The sequence below is a fragment of the Dendrobates tinctorius genome, unplaced genomic scaffold (assembly GCF_039654945.1).
Source record: "Dendrobates tinctorius isolate UK_male_01 unplaced genomic scaffold, ASM3965494v1 ptg000250l, whole genome shotgun sequence".
NCBI lineage: Eukaryota > Metazoa > Chordata > Amphibia > Anura > Dendrobatidae > Dendrobates > Dendrobates tinctorius.
In genome coordinates, this window is record NW_027361917.1 from 41,970,802 (window position 1) to 41,997,619 (window position 26,818).

At 43.2% G+C, this 26,818-nt stretch overlaps 1 protein-coding gene across 1 annotated transcript in view; it reads right to left on the reverse strand.

Annotated features, from left to right (window-relative positions):
* Positions 1 to 10,092, reverse strand: part of VIT (vitrin) — a 292,734-nt gene extending 282,642 nt beyond the window's left edge. The window contains exon 1 of the mRNA XM_073557649.1: positions 9,882 to 10,092. The gene's annotated coding sequence lies outside the window, so the exon portion shown is untranslated. The remainder of the gene's footprint in view (positions 1 to 9,881) is intronic.
* Between the last annotated feature and the right edge of the window lie 16,726 nt (positions 10,093 to 26,818).

Genomic DNA, 26,818 nt, shown 5'->3' on the forward strand with positions numbered 1-26,818 from the left:
CCATGTCCATCCCTTTATGACCACAATGTACCCAACATCTGATGGCTACTTTCAGCAGGATAATGCGCCATGTCATAAAGCTCGAATCATCTCAGATTGGTTTCTTGAACATGACAATGAGTTTACTGTACTCAAATGGCCTCCTCAGTCACCAGATCTCAATCCAATAGAGCATCTTTGGGATGTGGTGGAACGGGAGATTCGCATCAGGGATGTGCAGCCGACAAATCTGCGCCAACTGTGTGATGCCATCATGTCAATATGGTCCAAAATCTCTGAGGAATGCTTCCAGCACCTTGTTGAATCTCTGCCACGAAGAATTGAGGCAGTTCTGAAGGCAAAAGGGGGTCCAACCCCTTACTAGCATGGTGTACCTAATAAAGTGGCCAGTGAGTGTATATTTTGAATGTGTACGCTATCCATACATGTTATCTGGGGATACGGTACCCTTTCTCACCTTTGTGCAATCACGTGTAATCCATACTGGGCGTGAGAACGGCTGGCGAGCTGTTAAGCAAGCTACAGCACCTGTGGTTTGCACACGTAAGTTTTTCATTTTTTCAGGAATGACGGTTAGGCCTAATTCGGGAACTGCGGTTGACCTGCACTTACTGGGAAATCATTGTTCGCGGGTAATAATTGTAATCAGTGATCCCCATCACTAACGTTGTTCAGCGGGTTATCTGCACCTTTAAGCGACAAACGCTGGCCTTTTCAGTGTAGCGCACATGCAGCCACGGACATGTAAGGGCATGACACACCAGTTATTGGCCAATCTCATGTGCCAGAGCCTCACGTGTCCCTCTAGTAAGCCGGACTCGGACCGCGGGGCATGACGGAGTCTCGTTCGTTAACGGAATTAAGCTTGCAATGTGTGCATCTGTTCTGTAGCTGGCATGGTTGAGGTTTCCCAGGTGGAGTCGAATTTAGCCGTAGGCTCCACTCCTGGTGGTGCCCTTCTGGACATTCCTTTAAGGTTCAGCTTTGCAACCATACTGCCCACGTAAAACAAACACTTTGCCTTCATGAACGCTGTTTGGAGGGTCATGACTCATGGGAATAACGCCGCCCAATCAGTTAACCTGCTAGAGAGATCGTTCGTTGCTCCCAAGCATGACATCACACTCCCTAGGAAGAAGGTAATGCCACTGTGGTGACCGTACTCCTGGGGGCGACACAAGTGCACTGATGCCCAGCCACTGCTCGATGAATCTGCTGGTACATTGACCCAGACCACTACATTCCCCTCGCACGCTACACGACCTGAATCTGACCCTGATGAAACTCAGGTTACCCTTCCCATATACAGTTCCATCTTACACGGTGACAAAGAGGAAGCTGCAGATGAAAGTGCAGGTTCGGCCCACCCGCCATCAGACACACCACCGTACTATCAGGGGCCCTGTGCCAGTGCCGTTGCCAACGAGTGGGCCCCCCCTGCTTGCCCAGGATCACAGCACTTGCAAAGTTGAAATACTGTGCAGTGAGATGGAAGATGGGGACGACGAGGAATCCAGACAAGTACAGGGATTCCCTAGCGAGGAGACTTATTTGATTGCTTTCAATGTTGGGACAGCAATTTTTGGGGAGCACTATACTCTGGAGAATGATAGATGGGGCCCACCATACACTGGAACATTCCAAAGGTGGACATCAGACACTGGAGCAGCATTTACAGGGCCCATTATACACTAGAGCATTAGAAATGGGGCCCATTATGTTTGGAGCATTATTTGGGCCCATAAGACAGTGGAGCTTCATCCATGGGGACCAACATATACTGTAGCATTATGTGGAGCTCATCATATACTGTTTCAAACATTATATGGGACCAATGATTCTGTATGGAGAAATAGATGGGCCTCGTCATGAGATGTAAAAAGTGAGGTATTTTTCATTGTACTATACCGCTATTTCTCTGCCGTATCGGAGCATGATGAGTTGTGGTATGTGTTAAAGGGGCGCTCTTTCGCCCAGGGCACATGAAAACCTGCAGCCAGCCCTCCCCCCCCACAACTTTAGCCAAATAACCCCCATTTTTCAGTGCGTAACTTGTATTATGAAGTTAATTAAGGTTGACAAGCTTAAGTAAGAAGAATTGATGCTTTTGGCATTCAAATGGGCACTGTAGGTTTGTTTCCTGTCCTCCTCTCACTGCCGACTTTTATTCCCCATTGACTTACATTGGGTTTCGTGTTTCGGGACGACCCCGACTTTTCCCTATAACACAGGTCAACGAAAAAAAATTTTTTTTCTGGTGTCCAAAATATTTTAATGAATTTGGGGTATTTTTGGGGTGCTGATTCTGAATATGTCATCAGTTTTGCCAGATTGGCTCAAGTTTTTGAGATTTTTGGTATCTTATTTATAGCACTTGTTGGTAAATGCGACGCATCATCTCATTAATTTCTTTGGATTAGTACTTGAACTGAGCAGTTCTCAATATAGTTTTGTGTTAATTAGTGTTCTAAAAGTTTGTTCATAGCTTGATTTTTGCACTAACTTTATGTTGTTGTCTGTTTTCCAGTGAAAAGCATGAACTCATCATGAAGAAGTTGTCTTAACGATCCAGACTCATTCTGTTACATTTGTGGTGAATATACACTGCCAAAACATAGAAGAAACATAACACACTTCGTAAAAAAAGTGTATTTTGCCTATTTTGGGGTTATGCTTGGGGACCAAGACAAGTTTTGGGCACCACACATAGTGTGCAAAGCATGTATCGAATTATTACGAAAATGGAGCAAAGGACAAAGAAAAAGCTTCAAATTTGGTGTTCCAATGGTGTGGAGAGAGCCAAAAAATCATCATGATGACTGTTATTTCTGTGCAGTGCAAGTGCAAGGATTCAATAAGCATAAGAAACGAAAATGGGAGTAACATGGAATCTGCAAGAAGGCCTGTCCCTCATTGTGAAGATGTGCCTGTACCTGTGTTTACCATAAATAACAGTCATCATGATGATTTTTTGGCTCTCTCCACACCATTGGAACACCAAATTTGAAGCTTTTTCTTTGTCCTTTGCTCCATTTTCGTAATAATTCGATACATGCTTTGCACACTATGTGTGGTGCCCAAAACTTGTCTTGGTCCCCAAGCATAACCCCAAAATAGGCAAAATACACTTTTTTTACGAAGTGTGTTATGTTTCTTCTATGTTTTGGCAGTGTATATTCACCACAAATGTAACAGAATGAGTCTGGATCGTTAAGACAACTTCTTCATGATGAGTTCATGCTTTTCACTGGAAAACAGACAACAACATAAAGTTAGTGCAAAAATCAAGCTATGAACAAACTTTTAGAACACTAATTAACACAAAACTATATTGAGAACTGCTCAGTTCAAGTACTAATCCAAAGAAATTAATGAGATGATGCGTCGCATTTACCAACAAGTGCTATAAATAAGATACCAAAAATCTCAAAAACTTGAGCCAATCTGGCAAAACTGATGACATATTCAGAATCAGCACCCCAAAAATACCCTAAATTCGATGAAATATCTTTGGCACCAAAAATGCTGTTGACCAGTGTAATCGGACGATCTTGCTCGACCCGACTTTTGGAAAAGTCGGGTTTCACGAAACGAAACGCGACCCTAAAAAACCAAAAGTCGCTCAACTCTACTCAACACTGCACCTTACCAGAAAACCACCTACGGTGAGGACGCCTAGATCCACCAGAGTTCACCTCGGCAATCACCTGACTCTCAGGTTTATGGCAAATGTGGACTGATGGAGGTGGCAACGTATGCTCCGGAGGCACCACAAATCTCCAGAGCGCTGACCTGGGGAATGAGTTGTGTATGGGCATTACTGGGGGTAACTCCATCTGGTAAGTCCCGGGCCGAGAAAGGCCAACACCCGATACAGCCCGATCACTTGAGAACTCCAGACCCCTGCAACACGCTTCCACTGGATGTTTTTGGTGGACACCCATACATACTCGTTCACACCCAGGTCCGGACCCGAACGTTTATTGCCACAAGATGGTGAACTCTTCCAGGAACTGACAACAGAGGCACCCCCCTGTGTCACCACACTCACACCCCCACCATACTCCGAGGGAACCACCACCCTCCTCCGATCCCTCCTCCTACGAGGACTACGCCTCTCAGGGTTGGCTAATGGAGAGGGTTGAGACTTGCCCCTACTCCCTGGCAGCACCTCTGCTGCCCCCACTGGAGAAGAAGGGGACAGCTGTAGAATTACGACAGAGACAGTAGTCCCCAGGCAGCAGCCCTCACACGACTGATCCCAGCTGACTACTTCCCTAAACCGCCAATCTATGACCGGGTTGTGTTTTCCAACCAAGGGAAGCCTAAAACGATAGGTGATGGCATTCCCCCCAAGATGAAGCATGACAGGGACTCTACATGATGAGTCCCTATACGCAGATGTATATTTTCCACGACTTGGGTCATCCTCCCCTGGCTCAGTGGGACAGAATCAATGGCCTGGACCTTTAGGGGTTTGGCCAGCATCCTACACCTCAGGCCATGGGTCTGGACAAAGTGAGCGTCCACCAGATTGACTCCCGCTCCACTCTCTACAAACACCGGTATGCCCTCAGGTACCCCGGCAACCAAAACTTCTACTGACATAGTACACTGAGAGGGCAAAATGGAGGAAATATACACTCCCTGGTCGCCTCCCTCCACACGACCAGGGGGACGCGGCTTTTTGGGTGGTACAGAAGTTTTGGCGTGAACCGGGCAGACCCTGAAAAAATTGCCATTCTGCCCACAGCAAAAGCATGCCCCCAAACCATGACGAACTGTAGGCAACACCATTGGGGAACCAACTCCTCTCACCTGCTTGGGCTCGTCCGACTGCACCAATGAGTCCTCCTCCCTAGCAAGGACTACAGGGGGCATATTCGCCAAAGCTGCAAAAAACTCGTCCACTGACCGTAGAGATGGTGAATCGGCTGGTAGGTAGAAGGCGCAGGATTGGGGACCACCTTTAAGGAGGGATATGATGAATCCCACCTGCTGTTCCACACTTCCTAATGAACGAGGGCACAGCCTAAAGTGTAGCTTGCAGGCCTCCTGAAAAACCAAAAGATTATCTCTCTCTCCAGAAAACCTGTCTGGGAGAGATAACTTGGGTTCTAGTTGAGCCTGCACCAGCGCTGAGGCCCTGAACCCCACCAACTGCTGCAGCTGCTGCTCCACCACACCACGCAGCACCCCACGCTCCTCAGTGAGGGTCTGCAGCAATTGGAAAAAGGTCTGTATTTGGGCCATGGCTCACCAGAAAAAAATGAGTGGTTGGTAATAATGTTACGAATTGACTGGCCCTGCGTGACGCGACCCGACGATCGGTCGGTCACCAAACCAACAAAGACAAACAAGGGGACACCAGGGACACAATTACAACGGTAGGCCCTGCAATAGGGAACGGGGAAATGGACACCTCCTGCACTCTCCTAAGGAAGTGCCTTCAACTCTCCTCACGTTTCCTATACAGGTTCTTACAACCTGTCGCTGACCAGGATACCTCAGTCCCTCACTTGCCCTGCACCTATCCCTTACTAGGGAACTGGCAAGTGCAGACACTGATCACACCACTGTACTAATAAAACACGAAGGAAAATAACAGACAGGGAAAAACAAACAACACTTAGCTTTATCTGCTGTCATGCACCGGACAGCAGAGTAAGGCACCCGAACACTGCCTCCAGCAGAAACACCACGGCTCCAGATAATCTGCAACAGCACTACTCCAGATAGCTCCTCTCTTCAGAAAGGTTGGTTTGCATATGACCTGTATTACCAACAGCTAGCTGGTGTACCAGGTGACCTTATAATGGGAGGTGGGAATGGCATCCACCTGCATAGATAATTAATCACAATGCAGTAACACCAGCGGCCATCAGGGGGAAAAACCCACCAGCAGACTAACTAAACTTGTAGTAACACCAGCGGCCACCGGGGTTAAAAACTAATAATAACCCCCGATGGCCTGAAAGGAAAAAAGTTTATATAAGAGAATCCAGAATTTGACACAGATCCAAAAATGGTTGGAGAGAAATCAGTCGTGTGAACCTACTACTTGAACAGATAGGATCAATTTAGATCTTTTAGGATATGAGCAGACCTGACTGTTCACACCAAAGTGATTACTTCAATTTGTTGAGTTTTACTGCGTTATATAAGAACCAGAAACTAGCAAAACTTCAGCTCCTAGCATTTGTTGGTCCTGAGAAACTGCAGTTAATCAGGTCAATGGCAATGTTTTTTTCTTATATGGCGAAATGCTAATCAGTTTGTGTCTTCTCCCCTCTCCCCAGTAAAGGTACTAAGGTAGCCTCTCTTTACCATTATGCAATTGTATATTGTTAAACCCAGATTTTGAAGAAAATACCAAGATGTTTAATAGAAACTATGGTCGAATAATGGAAATAGTGCATCAAACCAGTATTCTTGCTTTTTGGAACCATTCATTCAGTGATGTAGTAGTTTAGCAATCAATGATGTCATGGTGTAATGTTTCTGGAAGAATTCACAATCTAGACTATGCTTAAGATTGGAGTACATACACTGAAGATAAAGGGGCGAGGAAAATGATGTCACATTAGGATATGTTGCTATTGGTAGGAAAACCTCAGGGTGCCTTCATTTATCAAAAGTGTTTAAAGTGTTTTATAACTAAAACTTTGTCTTTTACCGATAGCAACTGCTCAGATCATGTTTTATTTCCAGAGGCAATTCACCAATAAAAGCTGAGCCCTGATTTGCTTTTATCGGTAACTAGGAGAGACTTAGTATTCAATAGTTTTCATAAAATAAACCCTTCTAGTTTTAATACACCCATACGCATTAGACTAACGCTGGCTGAACAGTGGACCTCTTGACTTTCCCCCGACAGATAATGTAACGAGAGATAAGAAATAGACGTGTTTGATTTCGGACTGCCGATTCCTTTATTCTTGGCGAGATAAAACTGCAGCCAGTGAAATATGGCAGTGTCTCTGGGGTGTTCAGTAGAACAAGTACTCCTGTATGGAGAAATTGGGAGACATAGGTAACAGCCAAATAATTGACCAAACATTTGGATGATGGTGGATGGTGGAGGATGGTGACGGACAACAAGTTTTGGCGGATCCTCAAAAAAAACGGATGCAACGGACAGCAATCCGTCACAATCCGCCATTAATGGAAGTCAATGGGGAAAAAAAACGGATCCTCAAAAGAAAATTGAGGATCCGTTTTTTTCAAAACCTGGCGGATTGTGACTGATTGCAAAAAACTGAATTGTGAAAGAGGCCTAAGTAAATGATGTGTTCAGGGCTATAGGTGGGATACTGAATCTGCCCTCAGAGATTATATTAAGTGAGATGGAAATTACCAGTGTGATGTATAATGGCCGCTCTCTGCTCTCCTGATCTCACTGCAGAGCTGTTTGTGATTATACCTGACACATCTGCAGGTTCTCCTCAGTGCTTCAGCTTCCATCTCACAGGCAGACAGGGCTGCAGTATTGTTGCAATACAGCAGAGATGAAAGAGAAGCAAAAAATGTATTTGCAAGAAGACAAATTTCATTTCTCCTGTTCTGTGTTAGTTACTTGTCTCACACTGGGATCTCCACCTTTCATTAAAAATAATCTCTGGAGTCAGATTCTCGTGCAGATCAGTGTCCTGCCATTAGTTCTTTAGAGCTCATTTACATATAAGAAAATGTGGAATTCTCTGGAATAAGATATTGGATCACAGATATCAAGTTATCATTTTATTCAGCTTCCTATCACCTACATGCCCATATAGAGGGCTTAGGAGGGTTGATCCTACCAACAGATTCCCCTTATATAGAAAATTCTCAAGGTTCGGAATAAAATATTTTAAAAAATTCTTCTCTTTATTTCTTAGTTTTATTCTCAGTAACTCATATTAAGGGAAGTTCGTGTATTGCAGCTGACAACGTTCATTACTACAGTGAAAAAAAGAATGCATTCCCAAGTTTACCAGGCAAACAAGATGCAAAAAGGAATCTCTGGAGATTCGTTGGCTTTAAAGTTCTGATATTTGTTATCGCAGAGTCCAGGCACAGTAAGAAATAAAATGTATGCTTTTTCTAGAACGTAATCAAATAAATGGAAAATGTAACCACTGACGGGTACTACAAGATACACAGCAGAAAACTGCAACCAGACGTATAAGCAGACAGCTTGGTCTTTTTCAGTACCTAAGATCTCCAAACAATTGGTACTTTAGCTGAGAAGCTGTCCATCTTGACACAACAGAGTTGCAATATGTGTCTCCTCGTGAGCTGTAATCCTTTCGTCTTTGCACATCTTGACAAAGCTCTCAGCTGCAGAGTCCATTCGTGCTGTTCCAAACTACTTCAAACTGTTTGCTCAAGGCATTTGCTTCATGTCCATACTAGTTGAACACTTCTCGCATTTTCAAGATCTTTCATAAATCTAATCTGGTAGAGGAATGATGAGCAGCTGTGATGGATTCATTATTTCCTACTCCAGTATTCTCAACTAAGGTAGAAAAGTGCCTGAAATACTGTATATTGTCGTGTCAAATACTACTTAGCAAAAAGTTTATGTAACATATGGAAAGTCTACAATATGTACAAAAGTAATTTTTTTTATATTATTTATGTACTGGCAACAAATGTACAATGTACAAAGAATGTACTCAGAATACAAAACTCCACCTAATCTATCATATGTATCTATCTATGGCATATCTATCTATCTATCTATCTATCTATCTATCGTATATCTATCTAAATCTATATATCTATCTATCTCTCTATCGCATATCTATCTATCTACACATAGAAAAATAAAAACAACACCTTCAGACAAAAATGGGTGGAAAGACAACAAGGCTATCACTAAAGCCTCTTGTATACAACTCCTCAAAAATGGGGACAGCACTCCAAAGTCAGAAGGGAACAGCACTCCAAAGTCCATTGGTAAAAATACAGATTTTAATCAGCCCATGCAACATTTTGGCTCAAAATAGCAGAGCCTTTTTCAAGCATTGGGAAAGGCTCTGCTATTTTGATCCAATGAGCTAATAATAATAATATTAATAACAACAATAATGAGCTGATTAAAATATGCGTTTGTACCATCCAACTTTGGAGTGCTGTTCCCATCTGACTTTGGACTGCTGTCACCATTTTTGACCTATCTATCTAATCTATCTATGTCAAAGATTTCACAGTATCATTTAATAATAGCGTTCTTAGGTCCTCCAAACATACAGGTTGAATTTGGTCCCTAATATCCAATTACCGCAGCAGGTGGCAGGTATATACCTAAAGGTACATGTCTTATTTAAGGATGAAAACAGAAAAATAGCGCTTCATCCCCCCTTTAACCCCTCCAGAGATCACATCCTAAAAAAACCCCAAATATCATAAATAAAAACTGCCTTCCTTACAGTACCCACGGAACCTCCTACCCTGTTCACAGAAGAGCAATGATAAGCAAGCTGAAATATAAAACACTGAAAAGAAGGAAAAAACACAATAAATATGATTTTTATATCAGTCCCATAGTAACAACTGTGAAGCAAGTAGCTTTTGCAGATCACAAGAGTCCGCTTACTGGACGAGTAAAGAAGGATGAAATGAGATTAGGGAATAACTTGTCGCAGGGAATGTCAGTTCCCACACCACAGCTCACAGCTTGCATATAACATGTTTTCACTGATTCAGGCACAGTACAAAATCATTAAGCAAATTTCAATCACATGGGCTTTTACGCTCATAAATGTCTATTTTATTCCTAATTCAGCGCTTTAAACCGGAGCCTTGGAAAAATTACTTTTCTTCAAAGATTTTTATATGCAAGTTCTAATCCAGGTGCTCTCCATCTCTAGATGTACAATGCAGGTCAAATGACTTACCTTTAAAAGCCACAAAATGCAACGATCCTGTGCACTTCTTCACTATCCTGCAAAATTCGATTTACTTCCAATGAATCCAATAGATGTTAGTACTAGTCCATCAATGTTAGCAGGTTCCAGATCTTCCTTGTGCTCTTAAAAACTAATCAAACATGTCCATTGATCTCTCTGCTCAGTGAAAGGCACACTGCCCTGACACACTCTCAGCACCTCACTTTGATTGAGCTGCAGAATAAGGCAGTCCTCTCTCAATTTTCCACTCCCTCCCACTTTCCCCCTCTCCCTTGTCAGGATTTCTTTATAAGCTCTGACAACAGTGCCCTCCGTATTACCACTTTAGCAAATATTGAATAATTGTACAATAAGGACACAGTCAACTGTGTGAGACTGGAGCAAACTTTAGCTGTGTAGCTTAGATGGGCTCATTAAACAATCTTGCTATTAATCTACAAATTGGGTCATGCGGTTAAAACCACAGAGGCATGTATGTACTTTTCTGTAATGTTATATAATATATCACTATAAGGGTTATTTGAAAAAAAGGGAAGGTGTTTCTTTCCTGAATAGAAACGATTATTTTTCATAGGGTGTGACAGGTGTTGAATACTGCCCCAATTACTTGAATGGGTCAAGTGCGATAAGAGGGACAGACTGTGGACACAAGTGGCACTGTTTTTTGTAACAAATAGCAGATACCACTTTTCTCTTGTCTCCTAAAGCTCTGTTAAAGAGAACTGGCCACCAGGTCAAAAGTGGTTAATTTTTGCTCTTCTTTCAGATATGGTTCTTGAGCTATCAGTCTTCCTATTTAATACTAATTTTTATACTAATTTTTATGGTCTATAGTAAGGGTGTACCTCCATGAAAATAAGACATACTCCTAAAATATGGCGTGTGCTTTAAATATAGTTATTGAAATATGTATTGAACACGTCACCAATTTTCTAAGTAAATATAATATTTTAAAAGATGCTGCTGACATGAATTTCTCACCAAATGTGGAAAGCAACCCATCAATCCACACAGACAAAGGCATCAAACCATAGATGTCCATAAATTAAGTTACAGCTCTGGCAAAAATTAAGAGACCACCACATCAGTACCGTGTCATGGGCAGCTCATTCTCCAGACCTGAACCCCATTGAAAACCTCTGGAATGTAATCAAGAGGATGATGGATAGTCACAAGCCATCAAACAAAGAAGAACTGCTTAAATTTTTGCGCCAGAAGCAGTGTGAAAGACTCGTGGAAAGCATGCCAAAACGCATGAAAGCTGTGATTAAAAATCATGGCTATTCTACAAAATATTGATTTCTGAACTCTTCCTGAGTTAAAACATTAGTAGTACTGTCTCTAAGTGATTATGAACTTGTTTTCTTTGCATTATTTGAGGTCTGAAAACACTTTTTTTTTAATTTTGATCATTTAAAAACAAAATTTATTGCTTGGAAATTCGGAGACATGTTGAAAAAAGTTTGTAGACTAAAAGAACAATTTACATTTTACTCAAAAATATACCTAGAAAGAGAAAAATCAGACAAACTGAACATTTGGAAGAGGTCTCTTAATTTTTGCCAGGGCTGTATACAGTATGTAATATAATGAGAAATAACACAAGTAAATAGTGTTGAAAACGTTTTCTGAAATTTATTTAATACTTCGTTCAAAAGCCTTTGTTGGTGATGACAGCTTCAAAATGGTTTCTGTTCGAAGAAACTAGTCGCATGCATTCCTTAGTTGTGATTTTGACCTATGCTTACACACAAACACTCTTCAAATCCCCAAGGTTCTGTGGGCTCCTTCAATGAACTTTCTTTTGGATTAAAGTCAGGTGATTGGCTGGCCCATTCATCACTTCTCTTTATCTGAAACTAATTGAGAGTTTTCTTGGCTGTTTGTTTGTGATCATTGTCTTCCTAAATTGTCCACCCTCATTTCATCTTAATTATCCTGGTAGATGGCAGCAGATTTTTATCAAGAATGTCTTGGTACATTTGTCCATTCATCTTTCCTTTAATCACATGACATTTTATAGTGCTGTATCCTGAAAATCAACCTCACACCATGATGTTCCCATCTCCAAACATCACTGCTGGTATGGTGTTTTGTGGGGGATATGCAGTGCCTTTTGACCTCCAAATATGGTATGTATTATGCCATCAAAAGAGTTCAATTTACTTATTACTTATAGTTGTCTTTGAAATAATTATAGCGGGAGTGGGGAAACCACATAAACATGCGAACCAAAGATCCAAAATAGCAAAATATGTCTCCTTTATTAGGGGAAAGAATTGACAGAAATGGGAAAAATGGGGAACATGTGCAAAAGAACAAACAAAAGGTGCAGCAGTGCTAGAGGACGCGCAAACCGAACCACGGCCGTAAAATAGATTGAAATATCTTAGTAGTAATATAAGTAACAACCAGTAGCTGGAGGTATATAAAGCATGATAGTGTATTATCCAGTACAGTGTAGGAGAATATAATGAAACCCACAAAATGAAAAATGTGACTCCCTCTCAACGGCATCCAAAGGACCTCTGTACTGAGACAGATATACACCTGGATGAATTCACATCTATGTATGTGCCAGTAAAAATTACAATGGCACAGCCAAAATACAAATAGGGCCAATTAATATCCCTACAAAATCAGGGACATAGCCGGTGGGAGAGAGTCACATCAATGAGGTAAGTAACCCACCCCATAAGGGGACACATAGTAACACCAACCCAAATATGGGTTAATAACCCCGCATTAGTATTACCTCCAGTAGATAATTCGGATGGCTGGGCGGTCCGCACGTCACCACGATGCGCGTTTCGGAGATGTACTCCTTCGTCAGGGGGCGTGGAATAAACTAAAACCCTCAGTTTAAATATCGCCGGACTGGAAATGCCCGTGACGCGGACCGGAAGTGACACATGTGAGCGCCAAAGCAACCCGGGACGCCAGATGGGCGCCGCGTCATGCAGTGGAAGGCGCTGGGTGGAACCAGGCACTCCCCCACACACATAGAGATGCTGAGACCACCAAGCATGCCGGGGCATGGCGCGCATGCATGCAAGACTGCCGCCACGTCAGTTTCATCCACCGCAAATCGTATGGGGAAGCATCATAGTAACATAGTAACATAGTTAGTAAGGCCGAAAAAAGACATTAGTCCATCCAGTTCAGTCTATAAAATTCTGTCAGAATAAATCCCCAGATCTACGTCCTTCTAAAGAACCTAACAATAACTGTAAGATACAATATTGTTATGCTCCAGGAAGACATCCAGGCCTCTCTTGAACCCTTCGACTGAGTTCGCCATCACCACCTCCTTAGGCAGGGAATTCCAGATTCTCACTGCCCTAACAGTAAAGAATCCACTTCTATGTTGGTGGAAAAACCTTTTCTCCTCCAGACGCAGAGAATGCCCCCTTGTGACCGTCACCTTCCTTGGTATAAACAGATCCTCAGAGAGATATTTGTATTGTCCCCTTATATACATATATATATATATATATATATATATATATATATATACTTATACATGGTTATTAGATCACCCCTCAGTCATCTTTTTTCTAGACTAAATAATCCTAATTTTGCTAATCTCTCTGGGTATTGTAGTTCCCCCATCCCCTTTATTAATTTTGTTGCCTTCCTTTGTACCCGCTCTAGTTCCATTATATCCTTCCTGAGCACCGGTGCCCAAAACTGTACACAGTACTCCATGTGCGGTCTAACCAGAGATTTGTACATAGGTAGTATAATGCTCTCATCATGTGTATCCAGACCTCTTTTAATGCACCCCATGATCCTGTTTGCCTTGGCAACCGCTGCCTGGCACTGGCTGCTCCAGGTAAGTTTATCATTAACTAGGATCCCCAAGTCCTTCTCCATGTCAGATTTACCCAGTGGTTTACTGTTCAGTGTGTATTGGTGATATTGATTCCTTCATCCCATGTGTATAACCTTACATGTTATGATTGAGTCACCGTAGGAGGCAAAAATAGAAATGCTAGCTAAGTCCAGAAAACCAGAGAAGTTGGCAACTATCAGATTGCAGACCCCTGAACCTATCAACACAACTAGCAGTAGCCGTGGGGGGTTCCTACGATGACCTAGACCCCTCGATCACAGCCGGAGAGATACATAGGCCTAAAGAAGGAAAGGGGAAATCTAACTGCCCCAGAGCAGACCCCAAAGCAATAGGCAGCACCCCACATATAATGACGGTGAAGCAAGATGAAAACACTTAGACAGACAGAAAGACAGACTGAGCAAAGACGGGGCCCAAAAACTACCTAGATAGGAATGGATCGGAAGGCTGCTGTCTGCAATCTGCCAAAACCCTATCAGAGACAAAAGCCAACAAGCTGATATAAAAATGGCCCTGAAGCAACTAAGCTTCAAAAACTAAATCAGCACTCAGGTACTTTCAGAAGACAAAGCTAACGGAATACTGCACACTCCAGCAGGGAGTGGCAGAATCCAAAAAGCAAGAAAAACAAAAACAAATCTTAAATGCAAAAAGGCAAAACAGAAAACTTAGCTTTAGGAGAGCAGGAATCAGACTGGTGTCCAAGAGTCCACAGAGAAATCACCCGCAGGGCAGAAAGGGCGTAGGCTGCCTTATATCCAGTCAGTGACTCCACTCAGCCAATCGTCTTCATTAGTCCCAGGTGCCTGATAATCAGGCTCACTACCTTCCTTCACTAGAATAGGGAGTTCACCAGGCCTCAGTGACGGAGGGGAAAATGAACTCACAACAGTACCCCCCCTTGAGGAGGGGTCACCGAACCCTCAACAACGCTACCAGAGCGATCAGGGTGAGCCCGATGAAAGGCCCGCACCAATCTTTTGGCATGAATATCAGGGGCAGAGACCCAGGAATTATCCTCCTGACCATAACCCTTCCACTTAACCAAATACTGGAGTCTCCGTCTAGCCAGGCGGGAATCCAGAATTTTCTCTACCTCATATTCCAAGTTACCTTCAACTAATACAGGGTCCAGAGGTGCCACCTCAGGCACAACTGGCTCAACAAACCTCTTCAACAAGGACTTATGGAACACATTATGGATCTTAAATGTGACAGGAAGAGCCAAACGAAAAGAGACCGGATTAATAATCTCCAAAATCTTGTAAGGTCCAATAAATCTAGGCTTAAACTTAGGAGAAGCCACCTTCATAGCAATATTTTTTGATGATAACCACACCATATCACCAATCTTAAACTGGGGACCAATGGTTCTATGTCGATTGGAAAACCGCTGGGCCTTTTCCTGGGAGAGAGATAACTTATCTACCACTTGGTCCCAGATCTGGTGCATTCTCTCCACCACAGTGTCAACACCTGGGCAGGCAGAGGGCTCCACCTGCCCTGAAGAAAATCGAGGATGAAACCCAAAGTTACAAAAAAAAGGTGACATCAAAGTGGCAGAACTAGCTCTATTATTTAAAGCAAATTCGGCCAAGGGCAAAAATGAAACCCAATCATCCTGATCAGCGGAAATAAAACATCTCAAATACGACTCCAAGGTCTGCCAAGGTCTGGTTTGTTCTCTCTGTCTGCCCATTGGTCTGAGGGTGAAAAGCAGAGGAGAAGGACAACTGAATTCCCAACTTGGAACAGAACGTCCTCCAAAATTTAGACACAAATTGAACTCCTCTGTCAGATACAATGTTCTCAGGAATCCCGTGCAAGCGAACCACCTGTTGCAAAAACAGGGGCACCAACTCAGAGGAAGATGGCAACTTAGGGAGTGGTACAAGATGAACCATCTTAGAGAACCTATCACAAATCACCCAAATAACAGTCATTCTTTGAGAGACCGGCATATCAGAGATGAAATCCATTGAAATATGGGTCCATGGCCTCCTGGGGACCGGCAAAGGCATCAACAACCCACTAGAGCGAGAACAAGATTTAGACAGGAAGCAAGTCCCACAGGACTGCACAAAATTCCTGACATCATGAGACAAGGTGGGCCACCAAAAAGAGCGACTCACCAGATGTCTAGTACCAAAAATACCTGGATGACCAGCCAATGCAGAGCAATGAACTTCAGACATCACTCTCTTCTTCCACTGGTCAGGAACATACAACTTTCCACTGGGGCAATGCTCAGGTTTGTCCTCCTGGAACTCTTGCAGAGCAAGTCTCAAATCGGGCGAGATGGCAGAAAGAACTACCCCTTCGCCTAAGATGGTAGCAGGCTTGGTCACCACAGGAGAATCAGCAAAGAAACTCCTAGAGAGGGCGTCTGCCTTGACATTCTTAGTTCCAGGAAGGAAAGAGACCACAAAATCAAAACGTGTAAAAAACAAGTCCCACCTAGCCTGTCTAGGGTTCAAGCGTTTAGCCGACTCTAGGTAAATCAAATTTTTGTGGTCAGTGAGGACCACAACTTGATGTTTGGCTCCCTCCAACCAATGTCTCAACTCCTCAAATGCCCATTTCATGGCCAACAGTTCCCGATTCCCCACATCATAGTTACGTTCAGATGAAGAGAACTTTCGGGAAAAGAAAGCACAGGGATTCATTTTAGATGTTACCGGATCCTTTTGGGACAACACCGCTCCTGCACCAATCTCAGAAGCATCCACCTCTACCTGAAACGGGAGTGAGACATCAGGTTGCCGCAGAACCGAGGCGGAGGTAAATCTACGCTTCAGCTCCTGAAAGGAAGCAACCGCCTCCGGAGACCAATTCAACACATCCGCACCCTTCCTGGTCAGGTCAGTCAATGGTTTGGCAATACTAGAAAATTTTGCTATAAATTTCCGATAAAAATTAGCAAACCCCAAAAACTTCTGGAGGGCCTTCAAAGAAGTGGGCTGAACCCAATCATAAATGGCCTGTACCTTGGCCGGGTCCATTTCAATAGTAGACGGAGACAAAATAAATCCCAAAAAAGAAATCCTCTGTACTCCAAAAAGGCATTTTGATCCTTTGACATACAGAGAATTCTCTCTCAAGATCCGGAACACAGTCCGAATATGTTCCACATGAGCATCCCAATCCTTGGAGAAGATCAAAATATCATCCAGATACATAATCAAAAATTTATCGACAAAGTCTCGGAAAATATCGTTCATGAAGCACTGGAAGACAGAAGGGGCATTAGTGAGCCCAAAAGGCATCACCAGGTACTCAAAATGTCCCTCCGGAGTATTAAACGCCATCTTCCATTCATCCCCCTGCTTAATGCGGATAAGATTATACGCCCCCCTGAGGTCAAGCTTGGTAAACCAGCAAGCACCTCTGACTCTAGAGAATAGATCCGAAATCAGGGGTAACGGATACTGATATTTAATAGTAATTTTAATGAGGGCACGATAATCAATACAAGGCCTTAAAGAACCATCCTTCTTGGCCACAAAAAAAAAACCCGGCACCTAAGGGTGAAGAGGATGGTCTAATATGACCCTTCTCCAACGCCTCCTTAATATAGGACCGCATAGCCTCGTGCTCGGGTACAGATAAATTGAAGAGCCGACCCTTAGGAAATTTACACCCCGGGCTTAGTTCAATTTCACAGTCATAACTCCTATGAGGAGGCAAGGACGCAGACTCATTCTCACTAAATACATCATAGAAGTCCGCCAAATAGTCAAGAACCTCATGCGACTGAGGAGAGGTGGAAAAAACCGGAGCCTCACTAAAGGTACACCGGCAACCCCAACTCACCACAGACACAGACTTCCAATACAAAACTGGATTATGAATCTGCAACCAGGGAAACCCCAGAACAACGGCATTATACAGACCATGCAACACCAAAAATCTGCAATTTTCTTGGTGGTCTGGGGCGACCCGCATGACCAACTGGGTCCAAAACTGAGGTTTATTTTTAGCCAGAGGGGTAGCATCAATCCCCCTCAAAGGGATAGGCGTCTGCAGAGGTGTCAACGGAAATCCACAACGTTTAGCGAAATCCAAGTCCATTAGGTTTAGCGCTGCTCCCGAATCCACAAAAGCCTTGGTGGAAAATGTGGACAGGGAACAGATCAGAGTAATCGCCAGAGTAATCGCCAAAAGAAACTGAGGCTGAACCCCACCAACAGAAAACGTGTGTGCAAAGCGTTTCTCTCGTTTAGGACAAACAGAAATAATATGTGAGGCATCTCCACAGAAAAAACACAGCTTATTGCGCCTTCTGAAGTCCTGACGTTGCGCCTTAGACAAAACTCTATCACATTGCATAGGTTCAGACGTCTGTTCAACCGGTGGCAACACCTCTCGTGTAATCCTGCGTTCACGTAAACGCCGATCAACCTGAATAGCTAAAGACATAGAATCATCCAGACCAGAGGGAACAGGAAATCCCACCATAGTATCTTTTGCGGCTTCTGACAAACCCTTCCGAAAGAGAGCAGCCAAGGCACTATCATTCCAGGTAGTAAGGACCGCCCACTTTCGGAACTTTTGACAGTACAACTCTGCAGATTCTCGACCCTGGTTCAATGCTAACAGGGTCTTTTCAGCCTGATCAATAGCATTAGGTTCGTCGTACAGCAACCCCAAGGCTTAAAAAAATGCGTTCACATTAGTCAGAATAGGGTCATCTGGTTTCAAAGAAAACGCCCACTCCTGGGGATCGCCGCACAGCAAAGAGATGACAATTTTAACCTGCTGCGGGGGCTCCCTGATGAGTTAGGCTTCAAAGCAAAAAATAATTTACAATTATTTTTGAAACTCAAAAATTTAGATCGATCCCCAAAAAATACATCAGGTGTGGGGATCTTTGGTTCAACAGCATGTGAACGAGCAAGATAGGCGGAAATTCCTCGCACTTCAGCAGCGAGCTGCTCCACACGATCAGACACTTGCTTTATCTCCATTAAACACAATTCTTTCCTGCTATTGAGTACCCAAGGATCTGCGGTTTGGGCGGGTGATTCTGTTATGATTGAGTCACCGTAGGAGGCAAAAACAGAAATGCTAGCTAAGTCCAGAAAACCAGAGAAGTTGGCAACTATCAGATTGCAGACCCCTGAACCTATCAACACAACTAGCAGTAGCCGTGGGGTGTTCCTACGTTGACCTAGAACCCTCGATCACAGCCGGAGAGATACATAGGCCTAAAGAAGGAAAGGGGAAATCTAACTGCCCCAGAGCAGACCCCAAAGCAATTGGCAGCACCCCACATATAATGACGGTGAAGCAAGATGAAAACACTTAGACAGACAGAAAGACAGACTGAGCAAAGACGGGGCTCAAAAACTACCTAGATAGGAACGGATAGGAAGGCTGCTGTCTGCAATCTGCCAAAACCCTATCAGAGACAAAAGCCAACAAGCTGATATAAAAATGGCCCTGAAGCAACTAAGCTTCAAAAACTAAATCAGCACTCAGGTACTTTCAGAAGACAGAGCTAACGGAATACTGCACACTCCAGCAGGGAGTGGCAGAATCCAAAAAGCAAGAAAAACAAAAACAAATCTTAAATGCAAAAAGGCAAAACAGAAAACTTAGCTTTAGGAGAGCAGGAATCAGACTGGTGTCCAAGAGTCCATCGAGAAATCACCCGCAGGGCAGAAAGGGCGTAGGCTGCCTTATATCCAGTCAGTGACTCCACTCAGCCAATCGTCTTCATTAGTCCCAGGTGCTTGATAATCAGGCTCACTACCTTCCTTCACTAGAATAGGGAGTTCACCAGGCCTCAGTGACGGAGGGGAAAATGAACTCACAACACTTACATTTATCATTGTTAAACTGCATCTGCCACCTTTCGGCCGAAGTTCCCAACTTATCCAGATCCATCTGTAGCAGAATGCTATCTTCTCTTGTATTGACTGCTTTACATAGTTTTGTATCACCTGCAAATATCGATATTTTACTGTGCAAACCTTCTACCAGATCGCTAATAAATATGTTGAAGAGAATAGGTCCCAACACCGACCCCTGCGGTACCCCACTGGTCACAGCGACCCAGTTAGACAATATACCATTTATAACCACCCTCTTCTTTCTATCACTAAGCCAGTTACTTACCCATTTACACACATTTTCCCCCAGACCCTGCATTCTCATTTTGTGTACCAACCTCTTGTGTGGCACGGTATCAAACGCTTTGGAAAAATCAAGATATACCACATCCAATGACTCACCTTGGTACAGTCTATAGCTTACCTCTTCATAAAAACTGATTAGATTGGTTTAACAGGAGCGATTTCTCATAAACCCATGCTGATATGGCGTTAAACAGTTATTCTCATTGAGATAATCTGGAATAACATCCCTCAGAAACCCTTCAAATATTTTACCAACAATAGAGGTTAGACTTACTGGCCTATAATTTCCAGGTTCACTTTTAGAGCCCTTTTTGAATATTGGTACCACATTTGCTATGCGCCAGTCCTGTGGAACAGACCCCGTCGCTATAGAGTCTCTAAATATAAGAAATAATGGTTTGTCTATTACATTACTTAACTTAGTTCTCTTAGTACTTGTGGGTGTATGCCATCCTGACCTAGAGATTTATCATGAGTTATTAGTATATCATTAACAATATCAAGTGAATTAGGAATAGTACTAATGGTGTCCCTTATGCCACGTTACATCTATAATACATAAAGAATCAAAATATAATACATAAGCCGTATCAGATGTTATACAGGTATACCAATAAATAAAAAAAATAAAATAAACAAGAAAAAACAAAACAAAAACAAACACAAAATAAAGCGGCATTTATATATACAGTATGCTATGGATAACAGCAGATACCAAATATACATATTACACACAGTACATAAAATAATAACAAAAATCTTCCTCCATCAAGGGCATAAATGGTGGATAGCGATGTTCCGGGCCAATTCCAGTCCAGATGTTATAAAGTACAAATCTAAAAAGAAAAAACACGTTAAAAATAGTGTTGAGCATTCCGATACCGCAAGTATCGGGTATCGGCCGATACTTGCTGTATCGGAATTCCGATACCGACTTCCGATATTTTTTCAATATCGGAAGTCGGCATCGGAATCGGAAGTTCAAAGTTGATTGACAGCCGAAATGACGTCATCATGATGCGCGGTGTGTGCTCATCATGATGCGCCGTCATTTCGGGCCTTCCGGGGATCTCTGCCGGCCTGCCGGGGGGCTGTGTGGACTGCCCGGGGTCTGTACCGGCCTGCCAGGGGGCTGTGCCGGCCTGCCGGTGGTCTGTGCACCCTGTGGGGGTCTGTGCCGGCCTGCCGGGGGGCTGTGCCGGCCTGCCGGTGGTCTGTGCACCCTGTGGGGGTCTGTACCGGCCTGCCGGGGGGCTGTGCTGATGTCCGGGGGTCTGTGCAAGCATCGTCCGATGGGACTACAAGTCCCATCGGGCGATGCCTGCTACCATGACAGTGATTGACACATTAGCCAATGATGGGACAGTAGTAGTCCCATCATCCGGCTAATGTGTTAAATGTAAAAAAAAAAATATATATATATATACTACATACATACTACATACATACTACATGCATGCTACATACATACTACATGCTACATACATACCACATATATACTACATGCATGCTACATACATACTACATGCTACATACATACTACATATATACTACATGCATGCTACATACATACTACATGCTACATACATACTACATATATACTACATGCATGCTACATACATACTGCATGCTACATACATACTACATACATACTACATGCTACATACATACCACATATATACTACATACATACTACATGCATGCTACATACATACTACATGCTACATACATACCACATATATACTACATACATACTACATGCATGCTACATGCTACATACATACCACATACATACTACATACATACTACATGCTACATACATACCACATATATACTACATACATACTACATGCATGCTACATACATACTACATGCTACATACATACCACATATATACTACATACATACTACATGCATGCTACATACCACATACATACTACATGCATGCTACATACATACTACATACATGCTACATACATACTACATGCATGCTACATACAATACATTCATACAATACATACATAGATATACAGTACATATAACATAGAGTAACATACTTACCAATACTTGTCACATTGTTCCCCGAAGCCATTGTCTTTTACGGAATAAATATTAACATAACAAACCACAAAAATACTCACCCATGATCCGAAGCAGTCCACGAGTGTGTCCCACGACGATCTTGGGTAGAGAACTGCAGCATCAGCTGATGCTGCCGCTCTCTATGGGCTGCAGGAATCCAATGACGGAAGGTAGGTATCCTCGGGCACTGTATTCCTCCGCCACTTAAAAAAAAAAGTCCCTAGTCTCACTTTATGCCATTGCTGCGTGGGAAATTCCCACACAGCAATGGCATAAAGTGAGACTAGGGACTTTTTTTGTATGTAGTATGTATGTAGTATGTATGTAGTATGTATGTAGCATGCATGTAGTATGTATGTAGTATGTATGTAGTATGTATGTAGTATGTATGTAGCATGCATGTAGTATGTATGTAGCATGCATGTAGTATGTATGTAGCATGCATTTAGTATGTATGTAGCATGTAGTATGTATGTAGCATGCATGTAGTATATATGTAGTATGTATGTAGCATGTAGTATGTATGTAGTATGCATGTAGTATGTATGTAGCATGCATGTAGTATGTATGTAGCATGCATGTAGTATGTATGTAGCATGCATGTAGCATGCATGTAGTATGTATGTAGCATGCATGTAGTATGTATGTAGCATGTATGTAGTATGCATGTAGTATATATGTAGTATGTATGTTACATGTAGTATATATGTAGTATGCATGTTGCATGCATGTAGTATATATGTAGTATGTATGTTGCATACATGTAGAATATATGTAGTATGTATGTTGCATGCATGTAATATATATGTAGTATGAATGTAGCATGTATGTAGTATGTAGCATGTATGTAGCATGCATGTAGTATGCATGTTGCATGTAGTATATATGTAGTATGTATGTTACATGTAGTATGCATGTTGTATGTATGTAACATGTATGTAGCACGTAATTTTTTTTTTTTTTTTTTTTTACATTCAACACATTAGCCGGATGATGGGACTCCTACTGTCCCATCATTGGCTAATGTGTCAATCACTGTCATGGTAGCAGGCATCGCCCAATGGGTCTTGTAGTCCCATCAGACGATGCCTGCACAGACCCCCGAAGCCTGCACAGCCCCCCGGCAGGCCGGCACAGCCCCCCGGCAGGCCAGCACAGCCCCCCGGAGCCTGCACAGACCACCGGCAGGCCGGCACAGCCCCCCCGGCAGGCCGGCACAGCCCACCGGAGCCTCCATAGACTTGAATGGGACTTCCGGTATCGGAATCGGCGATACCGATACTTTTTTTTAAGATCGGCCGATCCATTCCGATCCGATACTTTGAAGTATCGGACGGTATCGCTCAACTCTAGTTAAAAACAAAATATATAAAAACAGTTCCACCAGTGCGTGCCAAAGCACAGCTCCACAGCGGACCAGAAAATCACAGGAATGAGACACATGACAAACTCTCATTTAACCCATGAGGATGCACCGTATTTAAGGTCCATATTCACCGCGTCTCTCTTTGGGCCAGACGCGGTGGATATGATTGAATGACTGCAGACTCAGCACAAACCTGGACAACCCATTTAATGCTTCTAACATAAATAAAAAAAATGAGAATTAGTCAGTATCACAAATATTATTTACATCCAGGTACCTTATAGATGACATTGTCTCTGGAGTCGTTCTCCTTCTTTTCTTCATGTTGTCCAGACCCTGTCTTGAGTTTTCTCACCCACATCTCATCTCTGTAGACTTCCATCTTCTCCGGTCTTCTGCACCAACTCTCTACGCGATGCCCTTAAAGATAGAAGTGTCATTCTAATGCTCCTAAATAAAAAATATCTGCAGTACATTGAGCCACTGAATAAATAATTGCCCCTCACTATATTGTCTGCACAAAATATGACCCTACACTGTCCCTCTTATGGTACATGCTCTTTACACTGACCTCTCCTTTCCAAACTGGCTCCCTATACACACTGTCCTTTCACATTGTGTCTCCCCTATAGTTCCCACACTCTATACTGTACTGTGTCATCACACTCCCCCGCCTTGGTATACTGTCCCCTCCTGGCTGTACCCTTACACTGTCTCACCATGATACGCCACCACTACTCAGTCTGTAGTCTGTGCCCACTCACTTTTCTCCCCCGATACTGTCGCCTCATACTATTCCCCTCCTTCCTCATACTGTCTCACAGCCTCCTGTTAACCATACTGTCTCCTCGTATATTTATCCCCTACTTTCTATACTCTCTGCTCACACATACCCCTCACACATAACCCCACTATGCCTGCACACATCCATCACCCTCACTCCCCGTACTCTGTCCACATACATTTTTCACATCACTACTCATACTGTGACCGCATACATTCCCCGTTCACTCCCCATACTGTCTGCACCCATCCCCACTCACCATACTGTGCCTGCACGCATCCCCCTATACTGTTTCCTCATACATGCCCCCATTCCGCCATACTGTTTCCTCATACATGTCCTGCATCTCCCCCTTTGCTCATTTTGTGAAATCCCCCCATTCCCCACACAGCCCATCACCCCCACATCACTCCTTCTCCACACAGCCCCTCATTACCTCCAATTCCCCACACAGCCACTCATCATCCCCCTAATCCCTGCACAGCCACTCATCATCCCCCTAATACCCACACAGCACCTCATCATCCCCCTAATCCCCACACAGCACCTCATCATCTAGTAAGGTAAAAAAAGAAAATTTTTTCAGCTCACCCCAAAGAAGACAGCTATAAGTCCGATCGGTGCACGGAATGTGGAAACAGGATCCCTCTGCAGCAAAGCGTAATATGAAAAAAAATTCCAGCATCCAGATCAGTAATTAGATTAAAAAATTTTTTTATTCCTTTATTCCAAAATTTAAAAAAATCATAAGATTCTCCATCATGATAAGAGACACATCAGGACGTGTAGTTGGACGCGTTTCAGACAAAAAACCAGTCCTTATTCTAACACAACACATAATACATCTGAACACATGCTTATAAAGGGAAACAAAGGAAGTCAAGGAACAATCAAGACTAAACATAGCCAGCTGATTAATAGGAGGTAGTAAGTCAAAATCACACTTACAAAACACTCAAAATCTCATTCCTAATATTCATACCCGTTGGAACTCTGCTTTGTAACAATAACATCCATTTTGCCTCTCGGCGTAATAATAAATCATTTAAATTTCCACCTACCCTTTTTGTCTGCACCTTCTCTATGGCATTAACCCTAAAGTTGCTGAGATCTCCTTTATGTATATGCAAAAAATGTCGAGAAGCAGCAGACAAACTGCGTGTGGTAGTGTGACCTACGTCATAAATGTGCTCGGAAATACGACGTCTCAAGGTGCGTGAAGTATTTCCCACATACTGAATATTACAATCCACGCATGTTATAACATAGATCACACCAGTAGAACCACAGTTCAAAAAAGATTTTTCCATTAACAGAAGATACTATTTTTTCTGTGTTCCACATAAACCTACATAGCCCACGGTTTTTCTGAGCACATTTAAAAGATCCACAAGTGGGTAACCAATTAGTTATACTTGCTGAACTGTCTGAAAAAAAGTTATTAGCATGTCTATTGACACTAGTATGATCACAGCCACTCATCATCCCCCTAATACCCACACAGCACCTCATCATCCCCCTAATCCCCACACAGCACCTCATCATCCCCCTAATCCCTACACAGCACCTCATCATCCCCTAATCCCCACACAGCACCTCATCATCCTCCTAATCCCCAACAGCACCTCATCATCCCCCTAATCTCCCACAGCACCTCATTATCCCCCTAATCCCCACACAGCACCTCATCATCCCCCTAATCCCCACACAGCACCTCATCATCCCTCTAATCCCCACACAGCACCTCATCATCCTCCTCATAACCCCGTCTCCACACAGCTCCTCATCACCCAATTCTCCACACAGACCCTCATCATCCCCCTAATACCCACACAGCACCTCATCATAATCTTCCCTATGCAGCCCCACTCAAGTAACAGCAACCCCTTTCCAAAATCCATCCTCAGAGTACTCACAATGAGTCTTGGGTCCTCAGACAGGCAGAGCAAACGATGGGGCCCAACAAACTAGATAGGAAAGGACAGAAAAGATGCTAGCTGCAATCCGCAAAAACCCTACCAAAAATGTCCCAACAAGTCTGATTTGCCCTGAAGTCACTAGACGTCAAAATCCCTATATCAGCACTCCGATATATTCTGAAGACAGAGTAAAAGAGTTTAACCGATCAGGGACAAAAATGGAAATTCAGCAGAGCCCCAGCCGGGGCTGACAGAACACAAAACTAAGCAAATCAGACAAAATCTCATGGAACAATAACAGAGCAAAACTTAGCTTTAGAAGACAGGAACTGAACTGGAGGCCAGAGCTCAGAGCAGAGAAATCACCAGCAACCCTACAGGGCGTCGGCTGCCTTATATCCACTCAGAGATTCCGGATGTCCAATCGCAATCCACCTGTTCAGGTGACAGGTTTCTCCCATCCAAATCAGTTTCACCACCTCCTTTCACCAGCAGAGGGAGTTCATCGGACATCAAAGGTGAACGAGAAAATGAGCTCACAACAGTACCTCCCCCTTGAGGAGGGGTCACCGAACCCTCATCCACGCCACCAGACCGATCAGAATGGGCCCGATAAAAAGCACGAAACAATCTTTCTGCATGAATATCAGATGCAGAGACCCAAGAATTATCCTCCTGGCCATAACCCTTCCACTTAACCAAATACTGGAGTCTCCGTCTAGCCAGACGAGAATCCAGTATCTTCTCAACCTCATATTCCACATTACCTTCAACCAAT